This window comes from Schistocerca gregaria, chromosome 3 (genome assembly GCF_023897955.1).
Source record: "Schistocerca gregaria isolate iqSchGreg1 chromosome 3, iqSchGreg1.2, whole genome shotgun sequence".
NCBI classification, from domain to species: domain Eukaryota; kingdom Metazoa; phylum Arthropoda; class Insecta; order Orthoptera; family Acrididae; genus Schistocerca; species Schistocerca gregaria.
Window position 1 is genome coordinate 205,103,447 of NC_064922.1, and position 24,705 is coordinate 205,128,151.

General features: G+C 38.5%; 1 protein-coding gene across 3 annotated transcripts in view; it reads left to right on the forward strand.

Moving 5' to 3' along the window:
* Positions 1–599: 599 nt before the first annotated feature.
* Positions 600–24,705, forward strand: part of LOC126354357 (peroxisomal leader peptide-processing protease-like) — a 1,193,162-nt gene continuing 1,169,056 nt past the window's right edge. For all 3 annotated transcript variants that reach the window (XM_050003932.1, XM_050003933.1, XM_050003934.1), the window contains exon 1: positions 600–947. The gene's annotated coding sequence lies outside the window, so the exon portion shown is untranslated. The remainder of the gene's footprint in view (positions 948–24,705) is intronic.

The following is a 24,705-nucleotide window of genomic DNA, read 5'->3' on the forward strand; positions in this document are numbered from 1 at the left end:
AAGGATAAGCAGTGTAAATAACTGCTGAACTCTTGTTTATTTAGATATATAGTATATATTCAGAGAAGAAAAATACTTGTCCATAGACGTAATGAATTGTGCACTTCGTGTGTCCACCTTGTTACATTAGTTTAATTTAATGGTGACATTAAACACTGAGAAAATATATTCTGTCAGCTCTATTGCTTTTGAACCATTTATGTGTCAAGTGAACGCTAATTATTTATTGTGATTTCTCTGAAATACTCTAAAAACACTATAGATCCTATACTCCACCATCATTTACTCGTAGATCGACTTTGGTCGCGATAATGCGTCAATGCGATATTTGCTGTTGTGGTGTAGGTGGCAGTGGTGGTTGTTGAGATTAATGCAACGTGGAATTGATGAAAAAAACAGATTCATTGGAATAAGTGGTTGAGACGGGTGTACATAATCGATGGCAAGAAATAAAATATTGAACGAAAATAAAAATCAAGAATTTGTCATTGATTTATTTATTTTTATTTGGTCCCATTTTATTACATTTTGTAGAAAGTGTAAATTACAAAACAAAGTTATAGGCAATTTACGTTGCAACATTGGTGGTAGGTGTCAAAAAGTGAGATTGCAGCTGTAATTAAGTTCAATCCATAATAATACTCAAAGTAGGACCGATAAGCAGACACACTTGAAAGAAAATTTGCAGCAACGTCCAAACTTGAGTGCTCATACCTTCGTTATATGGGCAGTTGATTGTACGTGTTGCCTTTTTTTTTTTTTGTTAGGTAAAGAAGGAGTCAGTTTGGATAACTTTTGTTAGAAAACCAGATTGCGATGAGATGTGCATTTATTCATAGTTGTCGCATGCGTCCCATGCGGGAATTCGGTCGTGATAACTGATTGTTGAGTTATCAGTCACGGCCTTTGTACATAACGTTGAGGCTCGTTTGTGGATTACATGTTAGGTATGTGGTATTGTGAATGAAAATATATACACGTAAGAAATTGTCAGCGACGTGTAAATGCATGATTCCTCAACCATTCCCATACCCTAGCTTACCAACGTTTTTACTGATGGTGACAATAGATTCACGATGTAAATTAAGATACACTATGTTCAAATGCAGACGTTTCTAGTACTATGTGAGAAGAAAAGGTGTCAATGGCAAAGGGCTCGTTGTATCTGCCAGCAACGATTTCATTGAGCACAAAACAACGAAGTGCACATTAGAATTCTTTAATTTGTGTAAATGGCGTAGAATGCATAGTTTCCTTAATATTTATGAGAAACTGAACTAGGTACCGTGAAGTGTAGCAGTCTGCGCAAATAATTTATCAAACAGGCCGACCTGTACTCAAACTCCAACTGTTTCAATGCATGCTGTAACAGTTACTAAGTGCATAATTCCGCGATGATATGCTGACTGACTTCTTATTATGTTTCGATTTACATTTTGATTTCTGCTCCATTATTTTAATAACATTCTATTTGAAGAGGGCATAATATTCTCTGTAATTGTGGTGTTGAAAGTTTACAGGAATTAGAAGCAGTTCATACCAAAAGTGTTGGTTTCAGCAATCTAGACTTGTGATGAGTCAGGCATAAACCTGTACTGAATTAAAGATATAATGATGTGCACACATTTGTTGGTGGATGAAGTGTTATTCATTTTGCAAACAAAAGAAGAGAGAAAAAATTTAATAGAAACAGAAACACAGTTATTTAGACGGAGTTGTTTACAGCCATAAATTACATGAGAGTCTTTCCAAGTATTTCCTGGGATAGCAACTGCAAGAGGTAGCAAGAGGCGAATAGAGGGGAGTTTAAATGCTAAAGGGCGGCAAGATTTGTAAAGGTGTGATAGACAGTCATATAGACGTCAAGATCTATTACTCACATTTACTATTGTGGTTCATGACTTTGTGCAGGTTCATCAAATGTAAGAGTATTTATTATGAGTTTCTTAGTGTGTGCTCTCCTATGTTACCATGATGTTTACAAAACAACTGTGCAAGCTTTTCATTGTCCAAATCTCTGTTTCATAAAATTGTTGATATTGCTCCTTTCATAAGGGCCATGTGATTACTTGTAAGAAATGATGGTTATTCCTCCAGCACACTTGGAAGGCGGGTCCATAAAGGGTAGGAAGCTGAGGGGAATAGGTCAGTGTGAAGTGCAGTGCTGTTTATAGTTCGTATGGCTTCAGCTTAACATGAAATCCGTTGATGAATACATAAGGTTTTGCAACATATCATCTATCGGAGAGTATTTCAAGTTTAACCTATTCTTCAGCTGCAACTACTGATTGAAGTGTATATAGTGAACTGGAAGAACAGAAGAATCAGAATCCATCTGACAGCACAGTAGTAGAAGCTTAAATCAGAACTGCTCAAAAATGCATTTTTGAGGACTATCAGTTCCATTAAATTTATGCATTTATATTTCTTATCAAGACCTCCAGTTATGATCATATGAGGATAGCTGTGGTCTTGGGCTGCAGTGTTTATCATTCATACCTAGACAGCATATGAGAGATTTATGTTCCATTCTGCAAATATTCTTAGTGCACTGTTGGTGTTAAAGGTTTTTCTAAATAACATCAATGTTCATAACCGTTATATTTTACAGGAATTTTTCAAAACAGAGCTCATTGGTGGATGATAGTCCAAACCGTGCAATTAGCCTATGGTTTAAACAAAAATATTAATTTACTGTCACACAGTTCTTATGCAGAGTTCTGGCCCTAAATTTTGAGAAAACAGTTTATACTATCCTGTTCAGTAAATGGCATAACTGCATTGATAAATATAGACAATGAATGGAAGTCTGTTGCTAAGACAGAATACTCAAAATTTCTGGATGTGTGCATTGATGAGAAACTGAACTGAAAGAGAGACATAAATAATCTGCTGAAACGGTTAGGTTCAGCTACTTATGCTATTAGGGTGATGCAAATTTTGGTAATAAACATATCAGTAAATTAGCCTGCTATGCCTATTTTCATTCACTACTTTCATATGTCATAATATTTTGGGGCAATTCATCATTAAGAGAGTAGGTATTCAATGCACAAAAGTGTGTAACAGAACAATAGCTGGAGCCCACCCAAAATCACCTTGCAGACATTTATGTAAGGAACTTGGGATATTCACAGTATCTTCACAACACATATATTCACTTATGAAATTTGTCATTAATAACCCATCCCAATTCAAAAATAACAGCGAAGTGCATAGCTACAATACTAGAAGAAAGGATGATATTCACTGTTGTGGATTAAATCTCACTCTGGCACAGAAAGGGGTGAATTATGCTGCTACAAAAATCTTTGCTCATTTGCCAGATAGTATTAAAAGTCTGGTAGATAGCCAACCAACATTTAAAAGAAAATGAAAAGAATTTCTGAATGACAACTCCTTCTACTCAATAAATGGATTCTTAGATATGAAGTAGTGATTGTAAAATAATAATAATTTATTAATTACCTTGTGTAAAGAAAACTTATGTCAAAGTGACACACTCCACATCATTATGAAATGTCGTATTCATGATCTATGAAACAAGGATTAATATATGTATGTAACATCATACAGGCCTTCAACAAGCCGTAGCAAATTACAGTTCAGTTTGTGGAAAGGGCTATTCATTGCCCAACCTCCAGATGCAAATTACATACCTTCAACAATATCTAATAGCAACCCTCTACTTTGACTTGTTCAATTGTTTCTGAGCCTGTATTTGAAATAAGACCATATTTGTACTTGTTCTTAAAAAGTTATTTAACTCTGTGTAATTCACATAGTTTAAGTTACTATGACTGTTGAAACTTAGTATAATATAATTCAAGATTTAAATAGTAAAACACTGCAGCAGTTATGTTTATTTCATGCAAAACACAACACGTGTCGAGAATGTATTCTCATTATGAATAGCAAGTATTTACATTCGTATGTTATGTGATGTTTATGTTCTGCCTGTCTTGCCCTCCAGTCTTTGTGGGGCAAGAGAGGTACAACAACATAGCATTTAATTTAAACAGGTAGCTGTTAGCTGTCTGTATACTGACAGTGTCAAATCTGTTTAATAGAAATATTGGAGTTATGTGGAATGTACATCCCCGAGTCCATATGTTCTTTTAAATTGTGATAGGAATGAGTACTGGAGTTATTCTTTTACTTTGTTTCTGAATGCCTGGTGGTCTTCAGGTTCCTCCTTCATGTCTACCAAGAATATCGTATATTCTAAACAGTGATTCATAATCTATATACAAATTATTTTTTCTCAGTATTATGGTTATGATGTCAGAGTTCATCCTAAATTCACTTTAGTTGTTATCAGAAAATACAGGTAGACATTAAAGAAGCAAAGCACTTAACTGAACCACAATTTTACAACATGAACTTAACCCTTTTTACATTAAAGCATACTGTTTATTCAAGATAATCTTTAAAATAGTCATTTATTATAGAATGAAGCTTTCTCACTGAAATGGTCTATTTGAAAACCTTTCTGAATGTTTGAGTTAAAGAAAAATTCGAGCAAAAATTTTCTTCACATGCGCCCAATTATCTCAAGATTTTGACGTAACTGGACTCAGCCAATTCTTAACTGTATAAATTGTGTCAGTATGATTTGGGATGTATGTACCTGTTGACAAACATTAAATCTACACAGAATAATCATACTTACTTCAATAATTCCATTATTACCAATGACAAAGAAGGAGTTGCACAGAGATTGATGTTTGCAGTAATGAAACATCAAGAAGATGTGTAACATAGATGGTGTGAGGTGGCAGCTTCATGATCGTAACTTTGTATCCCTAACTGGTCTGGACCAGTTTACCTAAAATATAACTTGTGTACCCATCCAACATTAATAACACAGGCATTCATGAGACAATACTGTTTTAAAAATACTTTTGTGAACCACTTGAAAAATAGTGGGGTCTCCTCCCATCTCATTCACTAACTGAGAAAGCAGTCTGGGTGAGTGTGTGTGTCTGTCAATCCATTATATACTTCCCTTAAACATGCAAAGGATGTGGCATTTTTATCATCAGTTGGTGAACAAAATACAGCTCTAGTATTTTCGTCCATAAGAACTAGGCTTACATTTCCTTTTGATGACAACAACTCCACTTTTAGAGTGATCATGACAAACTTTTCATCCCATTTATGTATTTGCCCTAGCTTTTCCCATAGATTTAGTCCTCTCACAGCTGAAATCATTAAAATTGAGCAAAGCTCCAGGGCCCTATGGAATCCTTGTCAGATTCTATACTGTATATGTGGCGGAGTTAGCCCCTCTTCTAACTGTAATATATCATAGATCGTTTGAACAAAAAACCATGCTCAGTTCTTGGAAAAAGCCACAAGTCACACCCATCTATGAAAAGGGTAGTAGAAGTGATCGACAAAACTACTGTCCAGTATACTTGACATTGATTTGTTGTAGAATCTTAGAACATATCAGAGCTCAAACATAATGAGGTATCTTGAACAGAATCACCTCCTCACTGTCAGCGAGCATGGATTTCAGAAACATTGATCACGTGAAACCAAACTTGCACTTTTCTCACGTAATATTGTGGAAACTCTGGATCAAGGCAGTCAGGTAGATTTTTTAATTCCATTTGACTCAGTACTGCACCTACGCTTATTGCCAAAAGATGATCAAGTGAAATTTGTGACTGATTGAGAACTTTGTGATTGGGAGGACACAGTATGTTATCTTGGATGGAGAATCATCAGATGTAGAAGTGAATTTGGGTGTGCCCCAAGGAAGTGTGTTGGGACCCTTGCTGTTCATGTTGTATATTAATGACCTATCAGAAAATATTAATAGTAAAATCAGGCTTTTTGCAGAGGATGCAGTTATCTGTAATGAAGTACTATCTCAGAGAAACTGCAGAAATATTCAGTCAGATCTTGATTTCAACATGGTGCAGAGATTGGCATCTTGCTCTAATTGTTCATAAATGTAAAATTTTGCACTTTACAAAATGATGAAAAGTAGTACCCCTTGACTGTAACATCAGTGAGCTGCTGTTGGAATTTTCCAACTCGTACAAATGTCTGGGTGTAACATTTTGTAGGGATATGAAATGGAATGATCACATAGGTTCATTCGTGGGTAAAGCAGGTGATAGACTTCGATTTATTGGCAGAATACTGGGGAAGTGCTATCAGTCTACCGAAGAGACTGATTACAAATAACTCTTGCGACTGGCTCTAGAATATTGCTCAAATGTGTAGGGCTCATGCAATAGGACTAACGGGAGGTGTTGGATGTGTACAGAGAAGGGCAGCACGAATAGTCACAGGTTTATTTAACCCATGGGAATGTGTCACAAAGATACTGAAGGAGCTGAACTGGCAGACAAAAGCAGACGTAAACTTTCTTGAGAAAGTCTTTTAACCAGGTTTCAAGAACCGGTCTTAAATGATTAGGGATTTACTACAACCCCCTAAATATCGCTCACATAGGGATTGTGAGGATAAGATTAGAATAATTACTGAACACACAGAGGCATTCAAACTCACTCTTTTCATGCTCCATTTGTGAATGGAACAGGAAGAAACCCTAGTAACTAGTATAATGAGACATACCCTCTGCCATGTGCCTCACGGTGGTTTGCAGAGTGTAGATGTAGGTGTTTTTTTTTTTTAAAAAAAGAGGAAGATTTGCCCAAAAGCTTTTTAAAATACATTGATATTCCAACGTGGACTTCCCATTGTTTAATTTACATAAATGATGCACACAACAATTAATTTTGGGCTAAATTACTGTGTTGTTTATGCATCTTTTAGTTAATTCATCATTTTTTTATTGTAACTGAACAGGTAATGATTTTCTGGATTTTACTCTTTTACCTCACTGCTTAGGTATTTGATGTTTCCATAAGTTGCATGGTTGCCCATTTTAGTTAGTGGACATTATGTCTGCCCTTGCATGGTACAGTTTATCTTTGTACCAACTTTTGCGTTGGAAGCTTTTTAAAGTGAGTCTTATAGTTGAAAACACCAAGTAATTGATTTTTGACCATTATTATTTTATTGCTTGGTATCTTTCTGACTACTATGGATTACATAATTGTCAGTTGGAAGTGATAACTAAGTATTGGCAAGTGAAAGCAATTCGGAGTATTTGTATATCTACCTGCCTTCCAAGTGATTTTACTGCAATATCATAAGGCTGAATAAGTAAGTAATTGTTACCTGACATACACAGTGTTTTAAAATGGTAATGGCTTAATGTAATTGTTTTATTTGTTGTTGAAAGTGTGCTGCGTATAATTTTAAAAATGGAAGTTTTGGTAATTTTATGTAACATAAGGGCCTGTTTGTTTAAAGGCCTGTTTATTAAGTATTCAGTTTTATTATTTTCACATTTATTTATTTTTATTTGTTCCAGTAAAACTTTTTTGTTCATTATTTATACATATGATATAGAACAAGTCAGGGATAACATAATTAATTTATAATTACAGTAGACATAGTCAATATCAATTCAGGCAGGCTAGTAAAAAAACTTACCTTCATAGTGTCAGATGTTATTGAATTTTGCATATGTTGAAATGAAGGACCAAGTAAGGAACATGTATTTATTTGTGTTCCCCAAAAAAATTTCTGTTCTGAGATACACCATCCAAAGACGATACTGCACATACCATTCTGAAGATGCGAATTTTGGAAAAAAAATTTAAAATGCTGTATCTGTGGAACAGTTCTAGAAATTTTGCTGTTTTTTTATTTGAAAGATGATTGCTCTGTGATTACAAAGAATTCCTGCATTTGGACTTATCTGTCAAAGTTATTTTACTACAGCAGTCTGAACTTTTTTATAATTTATGGTTTTTTTTAATGCCAATCCATAAAATTTGTTTTTTTGTTGTTGATTAGTTCTACATTCCATGAAAACAAGAGCTTCCACTTTTAGGTTGAACAGGTTTTATAAACAATTGAAATTTTTGCCCTACATAAAACCTGTTTTATTTCCACATTGTCGCATAACAGGCTCATAAAAATCAAAACCTAGCCATATTTGAGTAGGACACTAATTTTTTTGAGCATTTTAAATGGTTCCAAAATGTATGTGGAAGATCCAAAGACTTAAAGGTTTCAATTTATACAACTTCTGTGCACTCTGTTTTGTACTGAAATTAGCCAGTCATTGAACTAAAAATGTGTTCCACTGCTTCAGTATTTTCCTTTGATATAGAGTGATACCTTCCTGTTGAATCAACAGGAAACGGAGCACTTACTATCTTCAAAACATTGTAAACAGGAAGTGAGCACTGGTGGCATTGTTGCTGTCCTTCAGCTGTAAACCTATATCCAGCATCTGGTCCATGCTGTAAAAAAGTTCACTACAATTTTGTTTAACTCATTACTGGTGTCTATTATCTCTGCAATTCACCAGTCACAGTCATACACACATGCCACAAACATCCCCATTCTCAGATTGTGAATCTGAATATTATCCTGCTGTTTCTGAGATGTTGGCAGAACAAATGAGATTTCTTCTTTCTTGCTCTTTAAAGTGTGTGCAATATGAGTTCACCCATCACTTTGAGTCCAAAAATGTGTCTTCTGAATTCATTTCATGGGAGTAGTTTGTTTGGACCATTCTTGTTTTTTCTGCTCACAGAATACTACGATTTCCTCTTTGGACAAAAGAATGAAGGCTGTGAATGTGTAAGATTTCATGACTCTTGTAAAATCATCAGCATTCTAAATCACAGCTGTATGTAGTCTGGAAAGATTATGTTTTGTAGCATGGTGCTTCAGCAGGCCTCCTACATGATCACAAGGCCCCTTCCCATGATCAGTAGCACTGTATATGATCAGTAGCACTGTATACCCAGTCAGTTGGCACAAGCGACTTACTCAATTCAAACAACTGGTAACAATTTTTAAAATGACTAGGAGCACCATCAGAAATTATGATGATCTTCTCTGCCCCTGTTTGCAGTTGAAGAATTTCGCGCATTGCTCACGAAGCATATTCTAAGTCATGTCCTGCGTCATCACTTATAACTCCAACACTTTTGGTCTTGTTTCAAAAATATGCTATTCCTGTAAAAATTGAAACCTGATAATTACTCCAATGATACTCTTGTACTTCTTGTGGGAGAATTACAGACCAGTTCTCAGCAAAATCACAGTGAAGCACTAAACATAGTTCCTCAGCCTGCACCCAGCCTTTCACTTCTGCAATGTGTTGTTGTTGCAATTTCTTCAGATGCTGGTGCGTTACTGCTTTCACTGACCATTTACCAAGTTCGTCAATGAAACTCTCAAAGGCAATAGTTTACTTAATTAGTTTCCTTTTCCTCCCATGTTGCATATGTAATATCTGCAGAGTTACACTATGATATCAAAAGTATCCGGACACACACAAAAACATATGTTTTTCGTTTTAGGTGAATCGTGTTGCCACCTACTGCCAGGTACTCCATATCAGCGACCTCAGTAGTCATTAGACTTTGTGAGAGAGCAGAATGGGGCGCTCCGTAGAACTCACAGACTTCAAACATGGCCAGGTCATCGTGTGTCACTTATGTCATACTTCTGTACTTGAGATTTGCACACTCCTAAACATCCTGAGGTCCACTGTTTCCAATGTAATAGTGAAGTGGAAACATGAAGGGACATGTACAGCACAAAAGCATTCAGGCCGACCTTGTCTGTTGACTGACATAGACCGCCGACAGTCGAAGAGGTTTGAAATGTGTAATAGGCAGACATCTATCCAGGCCATCACACAGGAATTCCAAACTGCATCAAGATTCATTGCAAGTACCATGACAGGTGGGAGGTGAGAAAACTTGGATTTCACGGTTGCTCATAAGCCACACATCATGGCGGTAAATGCCAAATGATGCCTCGCTTGTCATAAGGAGCGTAAACAATGGACGATTGAACAGTGGAAAAATGTTGTGTGGAGTGACAAATCACGGTACACAATGTAGTGATCCGATGGCAGGGTGTGGGTATGGTGAATGCCCGGTGAACATCATCTGCCAGCGTGTGTACTGCCAACAGTAAAATTTGTAGGTGGTGGTGTTATGGTGTGGTTGTGTTTTTCATGGAGGGGGCTTGCACCCCTTGTTGTTTTGCGTGGCACTATCACAGCACAGGCCTACATTTATGTTTTAAGTACCTTCTTGCATCCCGCTGTTGAAGAGCAATTCGGGAATGGCGATTGCATCTTTCGACACGATTGAGCACCTATTCATAATGCATGGCCTGTGGAGGAGTGGTTACATGACAGTAACATCCCTGTAATGGAGTGGCCTGCACAAAGTCCTGACCTGAATCCTATGGAACACCTTGGGGACATTTTGGAATGCTGACTTCATGCCAAGCTGCACCGACCGACCTCTCCTCAGTGCAGCACTCCTTGAAGAATGGTCTACCATTAGCCAAGAAACCTTCCAGCATCTGATTGAACGTATGCCTGTGAGGGTGGAAGCTGTCATCAAGGCTAAGGGTGGGCAAACACCATATTGAATTCCAGTGTTAACGATGGAGGGCGCCACAAACATGTAAGTCATTTTGATCACATAGTGTATCTGCTACATCTTCCAAGCCAAGTGTCTGTAAAGACAGTCCTCCCTTACCAGGGCAGTCACCACATTCTTGAAACAAACAAGTCTCTCGCTTTACGTCACAGATTACTAATGACTTCACACACCCTACCAAGGTGTCATATGTCATGTGCTCCAGAAAGTTTTTCAAAGTTACCATACAAAGTTCAAAATTTGTGCAGTACACACATAAACAGACATCTCTAGGTAGGTGAGGAACTCCCCACTTAGACTGCAGTGCATAAAATTTTGATCTTCCAATATGTGATGTTGTATAGTTGCTCTTATACATTGAAAAAGTTTCTTTAATACTGTGAGTCGAGTACCTCTTCACTTTCACAACTTTTTCACCTTCAAGTTACAGGTATAGTGCCCTTTTTGTTGGCACTCTGGCAAGAACAGATTTATCTCCCAGATAAAATGACTGCACTATTTGAGCTTGAGCTGGTTCAACAGGATGACCATAATAGGGATCTGGTCTTCCAAAGACTCCTTTTACAGATCTCATATATCTTGATTTGTCTGTCATGTATTTTGATACTAATGGAATGTAGTTAAAATTGTTTTCTTTGAAAATGTTTCTGGAGTAATAGTTAAAACTTGCACCATTTCATTGTAGGCTGAACTGAATTGATATTTGTGAAAAATGCCTCGCAAGAGGTGCAAGAGTGCTTTGGTTCATTTTCTTCTGAAGACGGAATTTCTACTTTGAAGAGTGTGGTCAGTTTTGCTGTAGTGCATTCATCCAGAGCTTTAGTAATTTCTGTGCACTTTCTTGATGCATAGAGTATATGATTCGACTTCACTGACCACAGTTTCTTAACAGGACTAACACCTACCTCCATAGCTGACTAGTTCTGGGTATTTAATTCTTCCTCTACTGATGCAAAATGTGCATCATCTGCACCATGGGAGGCTTCACCTTGTTGAGATACTATCATTGTTGTTATTCGGTCAAAACATTTAGAACACAAAAGGTCATCACCGGAAACATCTTCACTTTGAAACCTGAACAAAGTGGTTTTTTTTTTTTTTTGTTTGTCTTATATATCACTCTTTTATGGATATGCAAATAGTCAGCACACTTCACTCTCATGTGGCCATGGTCAGAAGACATTTCAAACAGTCCTTTTCACAAAACACACTGCAACTGTGTCAACTGGCAAATTCCTCACAAAAAATGCAGAACTCACTGGAAGGTCTCAGATTTCTTAGAAGCCTCTTCAGTGAACAAATCAGCACTGAACGATTACAATACAGAAACTTGCAGTGAGCAACCACGACAAAGAAACTGACAAGAAACTACAATGAAGTGTAAGAAATATCTGCATCAATGAAAGTGAAAAGAAATAACTACATCAAAGAAAGTGATAAGAAATAACTGCAGCAAAGACAATGGAAATAAACATTATAACATTAGTAAGCAACAATCTCAGTGAAGACGTACGTTGCCCTTGAAAGTTAAAAAAAAATCATTTTAAAAAAAAAAAATAAAACCTGTCCAACTTAAAAGTGGAAGCTCTCCTTTACAGAGAATATAGTACTACATGGTACTTATCAGCAGAAGAAATCTAACTTTTCTGGATTGGCATTTTTGGGAAAAAAAAGTTTTTCTGTAAATTATAAAAAAATTCAGAAGGCGACAGTAAAAGAACTTTTAGGATATGTCAAAACAATACCATTGTAATCATAAAGCAATTATCTTTCAAATAAAAAAAAAACTCTTAACAAAATATCTAAAACTGTTACAGAGATACAGCATTATAAAATTTTTTCTGAAATTCACATCTTCAAAATGGTGTTCACAGTGTGATCTTTGGAGGCCTGTATCTCGGGGCAGGAATTTTTTTGGAGAAAACAAAAAAATAAGTGTTTCTTACATACTCCTGAATTTTAACATGTGGTAAATTCAATAACATCCGAGACTATGAAGGTAACCCCCCTGCCTGAAGTGATATGGATTATGCCAGTACTTATTAAATGTGACTACAGTATTAACACAATCAATGTAAATAATAATATAAAGTGACATAATAGTAAAAATCATTCTTTATGAACTGTTGTAGGACAATATCACTAGAATATACATCATGCAATACTGTATGCCAGATACGTTACATAATGGGAGAAACATCATAAGTGTGAGGGGGAAAAATGTCATATACATGTACGGCACTTTACATTCAGAGTAACAAAGCTCACGATTTGAATCTGATAGAAGAGCACTTTTTGATAGTTAATAGAACTGTCTGTATGCAATATTATTGATAAGATGGAAGTGCAAAGAAACTAGGTCAATTTCCAACTGCTGCCAGCCCTTAATTAACTTCCCTTTGTTACAATACAGTAATGTGGTGCAGCTGATGTTGAAGCATAGTGTTGGTGACTGCCGATCAGTGACACCAGTCTCTAGTGGATATGACCACTGACAGAGGATGATGTAATGGATTTTCTGTCATGTCAGCTGTGTATTACATACATCATCACACCATAACTCACATGTCATGTTACATGGATACCAACAGAAAAGTGTCTTCTGTTATGTGAACCAAGTCCAGAAGATCTCAGTAGAGAGAGACAATTCTAACTACTTGTACAGACTTCTTCGAGACTGATGACCAGTAATTGTAGATTCCATGTGTAATATTAATCACTGACATTATCTTTACATCTTTTATATTTAAAATATTCAAACATGAACATCACAAACATCAAACCAAGTACTTTGAGTAAAAGTGTGAAGTATTGATGAAAACACTAAATTAATGAAGTTGATGACAAACTGGCTGAAATGCTGAATGGGGAAATGTGTAATATTGGCAAAGAAAGTTCAAAAACCATTGTGCTGTGTAGCTGAGATTGGCACTGAGTGGTAAGAAAGAAAGTATGGTGGAGATTGAGCTTTGAATATTTAAACCACTTATTTCTTCTTCCATCATGTGACTGTACCTCTAGTACCATGATAATTTTCCTTGATGTATTAATATTGTTCACATCATCCTGTACTCTTCCTAGTTAGTGTTATCTACATATTTCATTTTCTCACTGTATCTGCAGAACACCTTCTCATTTCTTTCATCGCAGTCCAATCAATGTTTGGCATTCTCATAAATTTCTGTCTTAAATTAAGACCTATATTTGATGCTGTTGGCTTGTTTTTGTGAGGAATGATCTCTGTACCTGCGCCACTCTGCTTACTATGTTTTCCTTGTTTCATTTATCATGTCATTTTGCTTCCAAGGTAGCAAAACCAATTACTGTGTCTACTACAGGGTCCCCTGTTTTAAGTTTATTGCTAATATCATTTCTGTTACTCTGCAGTTTTTTTGTTTCTTTGATTTTCTCTCAATCTATATTCTGCACTCACTGAAGTCTTAATTTCATTCAGCATGTGCTGTAAGTGTTCCTCACTTTCACAGAGTGTAACGGTGTCTTTCGAGAATTGTAAAGTCTCTTGTTTTGTATATTTTAAACAACAAAATCACATGAGCAATTCACAATGCTCTGGGGTCCTGACCACTCATCTCGTATAGGTGCCTAAAGGATGCTGCGTTCTCGAAAATCTATACAATAATTCAAGCAAATCACATTAATAGTTTTTATTACAATGAAGAAGATAGACAATACTTAACTTTGAATTTACAGAGGTGTCTGAAGCAATGGACGACATGCAAACAGTTAAAGTCCTTTGCTGTATACAAGGTCCGTGTTAGCACTTGGTATGGATCACACGTCACTGCTATTTTAGTGCTCTCCTAGTACTGTATGCATACTGTCCCGAGACTGCCAGGAGTGGCGCTTATATTCTCTTTAGGTACAGGGCGCTCCTGTTGCGTTGCAGACCTAATCATCGCTCCATGGGCTGACGTCATCTCACCGCCTTCTTCGTCTTCATTCTGGTGCTTGTGGTTATGCCAGAATGTTCCTCTGCCCCAAAGCAATAGACCGTCATCATGTAGGGAGTGCGACCATGGTGGGGAAGGTGGAGTGCGCGCGTATCGCAGGGCTGAAAGCTGTGGCTGCAGGGGATGTCAATTTTCCAGCTTGTACTCTGGCCAGAACTTCCCCTGGAAAATGATCAGAAGGGTACGCGTCCACCTCTTGATGCCATAAACCAGATGAAGGAGGTAGCAACTGCTGTGGAAGTGAGTGCACCTAGCTCCATCGGTAGGATGAGAGGAGGCAAAGATGATTTTGATGGCGGTGCTGCAAGCCATCTGGACCTGAAAGAAGATACATGCCAAGTCATTGGACGATCTCACCTCGCGCCCACTATCAGCTTCCGCTAAAAACCCTGTAAAAACAATGTCACATGGGTGAAGCAATACTTGCGGCCTTCCTTTGGTGCAGGATGCTGAGGAGGGTGTAGCAGGTGGAGCAGTGTCCGATGGCAGCGGCAGTGAAACAAATCTCATGGGTGTAAACAATATGAGGTGAAAAACAGCCACAGTGCTTGATCCCTGGTGTGCACAGAGCGAAGTTTGGCAATCTGCTGCTTGAATATCCTGACAAACCGTTCTGCTTCACCGTTTGACTGTGGATGGAACAATGCACTAGTTAAGATGCTGTATGCCATTGCGTTCACAGAATGTTTCAAATTCATGTGACATGAACTGAGGACTGTTTTCAGACACTATGACTTCAGGTAAACCTTTGAGGCAATAAATTGATAACAACACCTGAATTTTGTTATGTGACATTGTCGAGATCATTGGCACAGCAAAAAGAAACTTGCCATATGAGTCGACCACAATCAACCGCCGAGTGTTCCAAAAGATCCCGCCAAGTCTGTGTGCACACATTGCTATGGTGATTGTGACTCAGCCCGAGCAGAGAATTTTTGTGGTGGAGTGGACTGATTTTCTGCACATGGATGACACTGTGACGCCATATGTTCTATTTTGGGTGTCCATATCTTGCCAAGTACAATGTCAGTGCACTAACTGTTTCGTAAGAACAATCCCCCAGTGTCCTTGGTGAAGTAACTGCAGCACTTCTGTTTTCAAAGCTTTAGAGGTCAACACATGTGAATGTCCACTGTCATTTTGAACAAGGATTAAACCTTTCTGTACAATGGGGCTATGCCGACATGCAGAGTATTGGTGCACTACAGAGCTCTTTATGCCAAGCAAACAATGAGTCCAAGAAGTGCAAAGGTATTTCAGCAAAATATTCAAATCTGAATCAGCTTCCATGGACTGTGCGATTTTCTTGTAGTTCAGTGGAAAAGACCGAAGCAATTCAGAATCCTGAGCATCTATGTTACAACAAGATGCAGCAGAAGCATCAAAGTCTGTGTCAGGGTCAATCGGGAAACGTGAAAGCGTGTCCGCGTTACCTTGTTGAGCTGTCAGATGATACACAATCTCGTACTGGTATTGAGACAACAACAAAGCCCATCTTTGCAATTTTTGGGCAGTTTGTACAGGAACCAGTTTTGTTGGATGAAACAAGGACTGCAAAGGCTTGTGATCCGTTACTAAGTAGAATTTTCTGCCATACAAATAGTGGTGGAATTTGGTAATGTCATACACAATAGCCAAAGCCTCTTTTTCAATTTGTGAATAGTTACACTGAGCTTTGGACAACACTTTTGATTCAAAAGCAAAAGGCCTGACTTTATCACCAATTCCGTGTGAAAGTACTGGACTGATTCCGTGATAGGAAGAGTCAACTTGCAATACAACTGGTTTGCAGGATCAAAGTGAACTAAGCATCGATCTCTGAGCAATGCATCTTTAAGTTTTTGAAAAGCTACTTGGCACTCATCACCCACACAAAGGGGACATTCTTGCGATGCAATGGAGCCAGTATTTGTGCAGCATTCTGTATGAACCAAATATAATAGGCCTAGTTTATTTTCCTTAAGACTGACGGCAATTCTGTGTTATTTTGAGGAACTGGTAAATCTCATATGGCTAACAAATGCGGCTGGAGAGAATTTACACCTTGACTGTTTATGACCAAGATACTGCAACTAAGGTTTAAAAAATTCACACTTGTTCAGTCTACACCTTAGTCCTGCCTCAGATAAGACACGAAACAAAGCATGTAAATTTGCAATATCTTCTTCAGGTGTATGACCTGCTATGACAATATTGTCCAAATAGTTTGGCACTTGCACAGTCAGCTGTTCCAAATACTGTTGGAAAGTGGCGGGTGCGGAAACAGTGCCAAAAGGCAAATGCAAATATTTAAACAAGCCCAAATGAGTATTTACTACACACACTTTTTGAGATTCTTCATGAAGAAGATATGCATCACGCAGATCAATTTTTGAAAAATAACGTCCAGTGCCTAATTTGTCCTTGAGATCCTCTAGGTGTGGCAACGGATAAGTATCAGTTGCTGTTTGTGGGTTGACTGTAGACTCATCAACACAGAGGCGAATGCGACCTGAAGGTTTTGGGAGCAAAACCAGTGGACTTGACCATTGACTAGCTGATATGGACATAGTAACTCCACTATTTTGCAATTCTTAAAGTTGAGCAGCGACTTCGCCCCGTAATGCAATGGGAACAGTTCTGGCCCTGCAAACTTTTGGCTGAGTATTGTCTTTCACAGTAATAAGTGCAAAAAAATTAACTTTGTGTAAACTTTCAGAAAAGAGTTCCGGGAATTGTTTTAGCAAGCTAGCTACACTGTCTTTTCCTGGGATACAGATACTGACAACACATTGTCCTGAATGTTAAAGCCAAACAAATTGAAAGAATCAATACCAAATATGTTCTCACAGTCGTGTGATTGTAGCACTGCAAAAGTCACTGTTCACGTATACGAGTGATACGTAACAGGCAAAGTACATGTTCCAAGAACAGGAATGTCTTGTCAATTATAAGCTGTCAGTTGTTTACTAGTTTTAGACAGGGGTGGGGAGTGTAATGGTCCATATGTGTGATGATTGAGCAGTGTGACAGAGGCATCCTTGTCAAGTTGAAGTTTCACACATTTCTCACAAATAAGTAAATGAACAAAATATTTGTTTGACTGGTGTATCGCTGAAGAAACTGCTCACATGCCAGTTTTGCAAATGACATGGGCGTTGTGACTAGATTTTTGTGAGTGGGCCGAACTCTGCTGTCTGTTCCGTTGCAAGCATACGGATTGTACATGTCCTTTCCTACCACAAGCATAACATTGAGCTTGTTGGGAGGGGCAGTCTTGGCGTTTGTGCCATGAATATCACCAAGGGCAAGACTTAATTCTGTTCGCCTGTGTAGCTGCTTGTTTAGCGAACTGCTTACGCAACGTGGAAGGTTGTTTACTCAGCATGGCAAGCTGCTGCCACTGCCGAATGTGCCGATCGCAACTAAGGGACTCAACCCGACAAATAGCTGGCCGCTCAAATGTATGAACCAACAAGGCACCGGAATCATCCTGGTTAAGTATTTGCAGTGCCTGCTGAAATGATGGATCAGACTCTTGCAAAATTTGTTCTCTGAGTTTGACATCAGATACATTGTACACAATTGCATCATGCAACATAACATCTGAATGTAAAGCACCACAAACACATTTGAATTTGCATTTCCCTGTCATACCCTGCAAATCTGTTACCCACTCACGATAAGTTTGTCCTGGCTGTTTTTTACAATTAAAGAATTGTTACCTAGCTGCTACCACATTCACTTGTTGCTCTCAATAGTTTGTTAGCAAGGCCACCAGTTCATCATAAGACAGTTTACTCGGCGAGGCAACAGGGAAAAGTTTTGTGATTAGGCAGAACACTTCACTTCCTACTGTTGATAATAGATATTGGCTTTTCACAGTAGCTCGTACGTTGTGAGCAAGGAGATACGCTTCAAACTGTGACAACCACTCAAGCCATTCCTCGTCTTGTTCACTAAATTGTTGAAAAGGTGCTATAACAGTAGGTGTTGCTGCAGGCGGTGCTCATTCCATTGGGCGCACAGTGTTGGCCAGTAGCTGCTGCACTGTATTGAGTAACATGGAGATCTGTTACGTCTGGAACTGAAACATCTGCGTTAGCTGTGTGGCGTCTAACGCTTGCGGCTGTGGCGCCTGAGCAGGGGACAGGACGGGTGGGGTGGGCATGTTGGAAGTCACAAATGCAACAAACAGAGAAGGCAAGCAAGCAAAAAAAGCAAAGAAAATTTCTGCAATTCCCTCCTGAAAACAACAAGAAACTGTTAAAGCACGGAAACGCCCCTGCAAAGAAAAGAAAAGAGAGAATTAAAGCACCTGCAAAAACAAAAAAAAAATTCCGTGGCCATCAGGTGCTGTGTTTGTTGTATTACTGTCACCAAATGTGGGGTCCTGCTCACTTGTCTCGTATAGGTTGCCTGAAGGGTACTGCATTCTCAGAAAGCTATACAACAAGTCAAGCAAATTACATTAATAGTTTTTATTACAATGAAGAAGATAGACAATACTTAATCTTGAATTTACAGAGGTGTGAGAAACGATGGGGGACATGCGAACAATCAAAGTCCTTTGCTGTATACAAGGTCCATGTAAGCAATTGGTATGGATCACATGTCACTGCTATCGTAGTGCTCTCCTAGTACTGTGCAAATACTGTCCCGAGGCTGGCAGGAGCGGCACTTATATTCTCTTCGGCTAGAGGGTGCTCCTGTCGTGGGGCAGTCCTAATCAGTGCACCATTAGCCGACATTGTCTCATTGCCTTCTCTGCTCTTGCATTCTCCTTCTTTGTTGTGGTGCTTGTGGTTACGCCAGAACAAATAGCATAACTGATTTTGAATGGTTAGTAGTCATCTTAAGACTAAATGCATATGTTCTTGTTGCATTGTCAACAATACATGCTGCAACAAAACATTTTACTCTTGAAATGCAGCAGGAACATACGTCACCACATTTAGTCTAAAAATTACCACTAACTATCTGAGACCAGTTATGGCATTGTGAGACGCTCATGTGATTTGAAAAGCAATAATGGTTAATAATAAAATCAACATTGTGTGTTTCTCATTTGTTGACTTTTTCTGCCCACATCCTGTTCCTAAACCATTACACATTGAAACATTGCTGTACATCTTTTCTGCAGTCACACTGCCAGATTTACACCTGGTGGCTAAAATTGGAACTGCTTTTTTTTCCTTTTTTTTCACCAGTGGAAATTGGTTTTGGATTATTATGTTAGCGTATCTATCAAGTTTCACTGCAATACGATAATCACAGCCCACTCTGGACCTCTGTGAGTAGCAGCACTTTAATTATAACCACTCAGTATGTCTCTAGTTTCATAGATTGTTCATACTAATTTGGATAATCGTTTGGTTTCCAATTCCCCAAATATTTCAAAAAATTTTCAAGGTTTTTTTGTATGATCCTTCTGCCATGTTTGATCACAAATCTTTCAAAGTTTTGTTAAACTCTAATCCTAATACTGATTTTCCTATGTCTTCCAAACATACACATTTTTCTTATCCTATCACATCAGCAAACAGTTTGTCCCCATCATAGAGGGACGTAAAGTACTCTTTGCACCTATCTGCCCTCTTCCTCCTCTGCATTTAACTGTGGAATTGCTTACCTATTTTACCTGTTCTATATGAATCTGTCCTGTGACTAATCATTTTCTTTTTGATTTCTTCACATTTATCCTGCAGCTGTTTTGCATTATCTCCCTTATATTTCCTTTTATTTAATTTGTAAGTGACTTATATTGCTTTATTACTTTCTTTTTGTATATTTGTCTGTGACTGTTTTTTTTAGAGGTATCCGTTCCACCTCAACCAGCTGCAGCAGTCACAGTGCCTATAGCCACAGAAATCTTTGAACATGCATCGTCAGGTGTGGTTTAAGCTTTAAGCTTGGGGAATCAATCTGAGAAGTTTGCCAGAGGATCCACAGCCATAAGATTTCTGTACAGGACATACCACAATTACTAGTGGACCCTTGAGGTGCCAAGCTGAGGGAGGTGTCAAGTGCAGGATTTGTAGATGGTGTGTATCACAATTACTAGTGAAAACTGACGCTGGTGGAAGTGTAGAAGGGAAAGGGGGGGTGAAGGTCACCAAATAATGAGTCACTTTTGTGGAAAAATGTTCGTCCAACAGGACTATAACGTGATATCAGTTTGTATCTGCTTCTGTTTCTGATTTCAATGAAAAAATTGATTTTTGAAAATATAAGTAATGTTGTTGTTGTTGTGGTCTTCAGTCCTGAGACTGGTTTGATGTAGCTCTCCATGCTACTCTATCCTGTGCAAGCCTCTTCATCTCCCAGTACCTACTGCAACCTACATCCTTCTGAATATGCTTAGCGTATTCATCTGTTGGTCTCCCTCTATGATTTATACCCTCCACGCTGCCCTCCAATACTAAATTGGTGATCCCTTGATGCCTCAGAACATGTCCTACCAACCGATCCCTTCTTCTCATCAAGTTGTGCCACAAACTTCTCTTCTCCCCAATCCTATTCAATACCTCCTCGTTACTCATCTAATCTTCAGCATTCTTCTGTAGCACCACATTTCAAAAGCTTCTATTCTCTTCTTGTCCAAACTATTTATTGTCCATGTTTCACTTCCATACATGGGTACACCCCATACAAATACTTTCAGAAACGACTTCCTGACACTTAAATCTATACTCGATGTTAACAAATTTCTCTTCTTCAGAAACACTTTCCTTGCCATTGCCAGTCTACATTTTATATCCCCTCTACTTCGACCATCGTCAGTTATTTTGCTCCCCAAATAGCAAAACTCCTTTACTGCTTTAAGTGTCTCATTTCCTAATCCAATTCCCTCAGCATCACCCGATTTAATTTGACTACATTCCATTATCCTCGTTTTGCTTTTGTTGGTGTTCATCTTGTACCTCCTTTCAAGACACTGTCCATTCCGTTCAACTGCTCTTCCAAGTCCTTTGCTGTCTCTGACGGAATTACAATGTCATCGGCGAACCTCAAAATTTTTTATTTCTTCTCCCTGGATTTTAATACCTACTCTGAATTTTTCTTTTGTTTCCTTTACTGCTTGCTCAATATACAGATTGAATAACATCGGGGAGAGGCTACAACCCTGTCTTACTCCCTTCCCAACAACTGCTTCCCTTTCATGTCCCTTGATTCTTATAACTGCCATCTGGTTTCTGTACAAATTGTAAATAGCCTTTCGCTCCCTGTATCTTACCCCTGCCACGTTTAGAATTTGAAAGAGAGTATTCCAGTCAACATTGTCAAAAGCTTTCTCTAAGTCTACAAATGCTAGAAATGTAGGTTTGCCTTTCCTTAATCTTTCTTCTAAGATAAGTCGTAAGGTCAGTATTGCCTCACGTGTTCCAGTATTTCTACGGAATCCAAACTGATCTTCCCCGAGGTTGGCTTCTACTAGTTTTTCCATTCGTGTGTAAAGAATTCGTGTTAGTATTTTGCAGCTATGGCTTATTAGACTGATTGTTCGGTAATTTTCACATCTGTCAGCACCTGCTTTCTTTGGGATTGGAATTATTATGTTCTTCTTGAAGTCTGAGGGTATTTCGCCTGTTTGATACACCTTGCTCACCAGATGGTAGTTTTTTGTCAGGACTGGCTCTCCCAAGGTCGTCAGTAGTTCCAATGGAATGTTGTCTACTCCGGGGGCCTTGTTTTGACTCAGGTCTTTCAATGCTCTGTCAAACTCTTCACGCAGTATCGCATCTCCCATCTCATCCTCATCCACATCCTCCTCCATTTCCTTAATATTGTCCTCAAGTACATCGCCCTTGTACAGACCCTCTATATACTCCTTCCACCTTTCTGCTTTCCTTTCTTTGCTTAGAACTGGGTTGCCATCTGAGCTCTTGATATTCATACAAGTGGTTCTCTTATCTCCAAAGGTCTCTTTAATTTTCCTGTAGGCAGTATCTATCTTACCCCTAGTGAGATAAGCCTCTACATTCTTATATTTGTCCTCTAGCCATCCCTGCTTAGCCATTTTGCACTTCCTGTCGATCTCATTTTTGAGACGTTTGCATTTCTTTTTGCCTGCTTCATTTACTGGATTTTTATATTTTCTCCTTTCATCAGTTAAATTTAATATTTCTTCTGTTACCTAAGGATTTCTACTAGCCCTCGTCTTTCTACCTACTTGATGCTCCGCTGCCTTCACTACTTCATTCCTCAAAGCTACCTATTCTTCTTCTACTGTATTTCTTTCCCCCATTACTGTCTATTGTTCCCTTATGCTCTCCCTGAAACTCTGTACAACCTCTTGTTCTTTCAGTTTATCCAGGTCCCATCTCCTGAAATTCCCACCTTTTTGCAGTTTCTTCAGTTTTAATCTACAGGTCATAACCAATAGATTGTGGTCAGAGTCCACATCTGCCCCTGGAAATGTCTTAAAATTTAAAACTTGGTTTCTAAATCTCTGTCTTACCATTATATAATCTATCTGATGCCTTTTAGTATCTCGAGGGTTCTTCCATGTATACAACTTTCTTTCATAAGTAATAGGGTAGGTATAAAAACTGCTCAGCAAGCGGTGGCAGGAGAACACACCTGTAAAAAGGTATTACAGTTTACAATCTTTCGGGGCCAGTGTATCCTTCTTCTGGCAGAAGGATTGAAGAGGAAGAAGGGTGAAGGAGAAGGACTGGCAAGGTTTAGGAAAAGAGGTAGAGTTGGGAAATGTTGTCCAGAACCCCGGGCCAGGGGAGACTTACTGGACAGAATGTCTTTCCTTCTCATCTTGTCCAGTAATTCTTCCCTGAACTGGGATTCTGGCAACTTTTCCAAACTCTACCACTTTTCCTAAATCTCACCAGTATTTTTTCTTCACCCCTCTTCCTTCTCCTTGAACCATTCTGCCAGAAGAAGAAGCCACTAGCTTCAAAGGCTTGCAAACTGTAATACCTTTTTATATGTGTGTTCTCCTGCCAGCGCATGGTGAGTAGATTTTTTATCTATTTCTGATTTCAGTATCTCTGTCTTGCTGCAATGTAATTCAGCTTGTCTCTTTCTATGTCTGTTGGTCTTTCCTAACAAGGGAACCTCCCCATCGCACCTCCCTCAGATTTAGTTATAAGTTGGCACAGTGGATAGGCCTTGAAAAACTGAACACAGATCAATCAAGAAAACAGGAAGAAGTTGTGTGGAACTATGAATAAAATAATCAAAATATACAAACTGAGTAGTCTATGTGCAAGATAGGCAACACAAGGACAGTGTGAGGTCAGGAGCACCGTGGTCCCGTGGTTAGCGTGAGCAGCTGTGGAACGAGAGGTCCTTGGTTCAAGTCTTCCCTCGCGTGAAAAGTTTAATTTCTTCATTTTCGCAGTTATAATCTGTCCGTTCGTTCATTGACGTTTCTGTTCACTGTAATAAGTTTAGTGTCTGTGTTTTGCGACCGCACCACAAAACCGTGCGATCATTGATGTCTCTGTTCACTGTAATAAGTTTAGTGTCTGTGTTTTGCGACCGCACCGCAAAACCGTGTGATTAGTAGACGAAAGGACGTGCCTCTCCAATGGGAACCGAAAACATTTGATTGCAAGTTCATAGGTCAACCGATTTCAACACAGGAAAACACATCTGATATATTCTATACAACACTGGTGACGGCATATGCGTCACATGCCAAGAATATGTTGTCGACCCACCTAACTTGTACACTTGGCGAATGGGTAAAAAGATTCTTCTACCTTGCCCAATTTAGGTTTTCTTATGGATGTGATAATCACTCCCAAAAAAGTGATGAAAACATAAGAGTTTTCACATAAACTGCAACAAATGAATGCAACAGTTTCCCCTGTGCTCTGTCAAAACATATGTTTTTAACTTTTTAAAATTTTTCCGTGTGTAGACCGTCAAATCTTGCATTATGTCCAAGCAAATCTGAACATGTTCTGGAATTTTGGAGAGCGAAGTTGATTGTATGTGAGTGCCTGAACTTTGATAATTGTCTGAAAAAAAAAAAAAAAATTAAAATTTTCACCCGAGGGAAGACTTGAACCAAGGTTCGCTCATTCTACAGCTGCTCATGCTAACCACAGGACAACGGTGCTACTGAGCTCATATTCTCCTTAATGTTGCCTATCTTCAACATGAACTACTCAGTTTGTATATTTTGCTTATTTTTTTAATATTTCCACACAAGTTCTTCCTGTTTTCTCGATTGATCTGTGTTCAGTTTTTCAAGGCCTATCCACTGTGCCAATGTA